The sequence below is a fragment of the Zingiber officinale genome, chromosome 11A (assembly GCF_018446385.1).
Source record: "Zingiber officinale cultivar Zhangliang chromosome 11A, Zo_v1.1, whole genome shotgun sequence".
Lineage (NCBI taxonomy): Eukaryota > Viridiplantae > Streptophyta > Magnoliopsida > Zingiberales > Zingiberaceae > Zingiber > Zingiber officinale.
The window spans coordinates 77500869-77506282 of record NC_056006.1 but is presented as its reverse complement, the minus strand read 5'-3'; the positions used below and the strand labels follow the sequence as shown (position 1 = coordinate 77506282).

The window sequence follows — 5414 nt, the reverse complement described above, 5'->3', positions numbered from 1 at the left end:
ATTTTTCTATACCCTTTTCTACAAGATTTTTATCTCCCATTGTGCAACCTCAAATTGAAGTAGAAAGTTTCCAACTAGACCCAGAGATAATTTTCATTATACAAGGTCACAAATTTGGAGGAGAAGTATCAGAAAGTCCTTATCTGCATCTTGAAATATTTTTAGAGATTTGTGATTTGGTGAAATGTGAAGGAGTATCAGTAGATGCAGTTCGATTGATGGCATTTCCTTTCAGTATCAAGGATAAAACAAGGACTTGGCTATATTCTCTCTGTCCTCAAAGCATCACAAGTTGGGAACAATTGGAGAAGCAATTTCTGAATCATTTTTTCCCTCCAAGTAGAACAGTGTATATGAGGAATTGCATAACAAATTTTGCTCAGGCGTATGGAGAATCATTATTTGAAGCATGGGATAGATTCACGAGTCTTCAAAGACAGTGCCCTCATCATGGTTTTGAAAAATGATTGATTTTGCACATATTCTATGGGGGAATTTCTTTCTCAGACAAGAGTTTATTGGATTCATCAGTTGGAGGTTCTTTTATGGACAAAAGTGTAAATGAAGCTTATTCATTAATTGATCAAGTGACATTGAACCTCCATGAATGGTCGAACAAAAGTTAGATGGAATTTCCCTCATATATTCAAGAAGTGCAAGCCATAAATGTAAGAGAGTCTGTCAAACAAAATGAAGTTCAACCACCTAAAAATGTTGAAATTCACAAGTCACAGAGTGAGGAGTTCAAACATTTGGGGGCAAAGCTTGATAGTATTGTTTCAAAATGGTTTAAAGAAGATCCCCCTCCTACACAGTCAAGATCTAATGAAAAGTGTGATGATGTTGGGTTGAGAAGTGGCAAAAATCATGAAGAACTTCTGAAGAATGACATATTTAGAATTGAGGAGAAGAATAATAGAAGATCACAAGAACTCAGTTCCAATTCTCTAGGAAGTTCCCAAAGGCCACAAGTACCTTTCCCTCAACGATTAATCACACTAACACTAGATAAGCAAGTTGGACCTCCTCCAAAAGCTCAAAGGGAATTTGGGAAAAAGGAAGTTCAGTCTTTCCCAGGACCTTCACTAAGGGTTCCTTTTCCACAAAGGTTAGTGGGGGTCAATGAAAATAAAGACTTCGACAAATCCTGTGACACTAATATGGTTGAGTGCAGATTTTTGAATGTATATGAAGATGAGGATTTTTCAAATGAGGATTTTATTGATAATGTAGTGGTAAATAAGTTTTCAGATCTACTTCAAAATTTTATAGGGTGTTATAGTGACATTGAATTTTCAGATGATGAATGTGATGTGATAGATCAACTTAAAACTGCAAGTGAAGTTATTGATCCTCTTGTTATTGATTCTCCTATTGAGGACATAGATGTTGGTTTATTTTTTGATGTATGTGTTGATGATGATGATATAGAAGAATGTGTAGGGAGCTGTGTTGTGGAAGCAGCATCTCAAGGATCACAACCTTTCTCAACACAACCCTTAGAGGTTTTAAGAATTGATCATGTTGTGGAACAATGTGTAGGGACTTATGCAGAGCTAGCAGAGTCTCAAGAATCACCATCATTGATATCATCAACACCTGAGCTAGAGCCAGAACCATCATTTGATTCAGAGGAAGTCACATCTACATGTTTAGAAATTTCAGGTATTTCTCTCTTGTTATCTTTTGGAAAACTTTATGGAGGTACCTATAATTGACTTTGTTGGATGTGATTCAGTTTTTCATCTTATCTTGATATGGTTCTAGCTCTATACTATATAACATGTTTGTGGGAGATTTGTTTTCTTTTGGATGTGCAGATTTTCATGGGCCAACAATTGGAAGCTCAATCTGAACCATCTTCGACTACCTGAAAAAATTTCCAAGAAGACAAAGATGGAGAGAGTTATACTTTACTTTGTAGCTCCTTTGATAAAAGCTCTCTCCATAATAAGAGCTCTTGGTAGGAGGATTCTAAAATATCTTACCCCTCCAAGAGCGAGATTTTGATGAATCTAATGAGGTGGTTGAGCTAATGACCTTAAACAAGTGCTTCTTGGGAGGTAACCCAAGTTCATTTTCCTTATTTTCTTTTATGTCTTTAGTTCTTTCTTTATAATAAACATGTATCCTCTACTTATTTTTCTTGTCTATCTTATTTTTATAGAATTCAAAGTTATGGAGGATTGTGAGCATTGGATAGAGGAGTATTTTTAAAACATGAATGTCAACCATTTGGAGCTCATCACTTGGTAACTTCTCTAAATTTCATAAATCTTCTCCACATTGTTTTTAGTTTTCATTGGGTTAATGAAAAGTTTAAGTCTGGGGGGATGCATTAGATGCATTTGATTTAGTTTAGTTTTTTGCATAATAAATTTTTTGTTTTTTGCTAGTTGCATCATTCATCATATCATGATTGTTTGTTCCTTAATGCAAAATACTAGCACGTTTATTATCTAGATTCATGATGTTTTAAATAATGATAGTAGTAAGCTTTATGTACTTCTTTTCTCTATCTTGGGCAGCATGAAATAAGCTAAGTATCTTATGGAGATGAGTTTTAGTTTTGGCTTGACCTTAAGGATCTTACTTTCACCACACTTTGACTTGATACTTGAATGGTTGATATCATTGAAATAGTCATGATTTATCTTGTTTGTTTAGTACTTGGTTTCCATGGTGATTTTTCAAACTTCATTTTGGTTACTGGATGAGGCTCAACTCATGCAAGCTCATTTGAAAAAATCAAAATATCCCAACATTTATGCTAAAAGTACACTTGTGAAATAAGATTTGTACAATGCAAATGCTTATGAAAAAAAAATTGAAAAAAAAGTAATGAAAAAAAGTGAATATGGGATATAAAAAACAGTCGTCGTGAGTGGAATCTAGCAAGTCACCCCTTTGAGATCGAGTTGAGTTACCAGGGAAATGACTGCTTAGCTTCTTTTGAGATTGAGCACACTTTTGAGACCTTAGGTTGATTGAGAAATATGAACCAAGTGTGTGGCAAGTAAGTGCCTATCACGGGTTACTTGTCTATCACTGGAAACATTAGGAATTCAAATTTGATGAAGACTTGACTAGAACATAGATTGAAACTTGAAGGGTTTTAAGTGCTTTTTGCACTGAGCACAAGATACTTATGCTTGAACCATACTTGACTTTGTTTTAATAATCATGCTTATTAGTGAAACTTTTTGATAGAGTTAGGAAAGTACATTATGGTTTATGAATGTGTTGTAGAACATATGAATGTAGATTGCAGCATTTTCCTTGAGGACAAGCAAAGGTTTAAGTCTGGGGGTGTGATGTGCGTAGATTGTATACACTTATTGGCATGTTTTGACGCACATTCACATACTTTGAGCATGCTAGATCTATGCATTTCTTAGCTTTCTTTAGCATATTTTCTCTTGTTCAAGATCTTTTATTTTCCATTTTACGTCAAGGTCGAAATTGGTGAAGATTTCATATTGTGAGTAAAGCAAGGAGGGGACGAAGACCACGACGCGCCACGCCTCCTTTGCTGGTAACGTGTGGAGATCACGGGAGGCATGTAGGGAGTGCAGAAGTGGTCATGGCCGTGTGAACCTCACACTGTGTGGGATGACCTAGACATGAGGCCTGGCAAGGCGCTACCATGTGAGTTTTCTAGAGGCGGAGAAGCCTCGTCGGTGTGTCTCTGCAGCAGTGTTAGGTGTGGAAGGGCGGGGAAGAGCCGGCATCAGGTGTCCACACCGTGCAGTGCACTGCACGAGTAGTGTAGCCGTGTAGTGGCAGCAGATCTAGACTATTAGCGGGATGTTTGCCCACGTGTCACAGTGTCGGTCGGTGCAGTGTGAGAGAGGAGAGGGCAAGGCCGTGTGAACCTGCACGCGGCACCCAATGAAATTGTGCCCAAACTTCACCTTTAAGCTTATTTTCAAGATTTGAAAGGGGATCTTCTCCCTCTTGGGAGAAAGCGAGATTTGGGTCTTTCCTTCCAATCTTGGGAGGATTTTTGGGCGATCTAAAGGAGGATCTTCAACGGATTCGACTCCGGGAGCGTGGATTGGATCCAAAGACCAAGCTTCATCTTAGATAAGTTTTATTTCTCTCCTCTTCTTGGATTGGGGATCAAAGAAATGCTTGTAATCTTTGTATTTTCGGATTTCTCTCTTCGATTCATAGAGTAGATCTCTTTGTTTTAGATGGAGGGAGTATTTGTATGATGAATTGATGTAAACTATTGTGGATTTACCATTTCCTTGTTTCTATGATATTGTCTTATTTATATCAATTCAATCTTGAAGAAATCGTTGTGATATGGACCTAATTCTCATTTTAGATTGATTGTTTGAATGTCTTATGGATCTTGTAGAGATTATCTCCCACTCGATTTTCCGAGGGAAGCACGCGAAAGGTGCAAGCCCGTGTGAGGACGTTTGAGGGATAAGATTTAGGGAAAAATAGGATGATTCAAGAGGGTAGGATAGATTTAGGGATTAATCTTTATATCTTATGGGATGAGAAGTATGATCTTTGTGTTGATTATCCGAGGGATCTTCGTGACAGGAACATGCCCATGCAAGGACAACATAAGTTCATATCTAATTGATCACATTTTGGTATATATTTCAGTCCTAGGCCGGTTGTCTATTGCAAGAGAGAACCGACAACCTTCTATAAATGTTGGGCAATTGAGAAATAGAATTTGGTAGATAATTTATATTGAGGAATCTTACAAAGAAACCAAAACTCCTAAAACATTCCTTTATCATAGCCCATAATCTTGTTTGTTGATCTTTCATTTCTATGTTTACTTTTCATTAGTTACCTTTAGCTTTTGGAAACCAATTGATTAGTTGTTTGGCTAACTCGCGTTGAAACATTTCTAGTGCTTATTCTAGTCCCTGTGGATACGATAATCTTTTATATTACTTGCGACATTTCCGTACACTTGCGGAGGTCAACATCCCCCAAGCAAAAGATAATTGAAAAGGGGATTAAACCCCCTTTTATAGAGTAAGGCATGAGCACCACACGCCCCGTGACATGGCCATGTGGATCCACACGGTCTCTTGCATCTTGCTTTCCGCCAAGGTGACACGACCATGTGGCTCACACTGCCATGTTCTGCTTTAGTTCTGGATAGAGTACACGACCTTGTGGCTCACACGTCCTAACTATACTTTCTCTCTGAAAAATCTTGCACGACCATATAGCTCACATAGCCTGGGCATTCATGGCCTCTAGAGAAATGGCACAGTCATTCCATTTGGCACAACATTGCCTTGCTTTGCCTCTAGATTGTTGGCACGACTGTACCATTTGGCACGACTGTGTGCTGCCTGGCCACTGGGAGATTTGCACGATCGTGTGGGTTACACGGTCGTAGCATGATTCACTTCAGGATGGCCACATGACCG

General features: G+C 38.1%; 1 non-coding gene across 1 annotated transcript; it reads right to left on the bottom strand.

Moving 5' to 3' along the window:
• Nucleotides 1–351: 351 nt before the first annotated feature.
• LOC122033093 lies at nt 352–457 on the bottom strand. The gene has a single exon (XR_006126356.1). It is a non-coding gene; the product is annotated as a small nucleolar RNA R71 (small nucleolar RNA).
• Nucleotides 458–5414: the final 4957 nt, after the last annotated feature.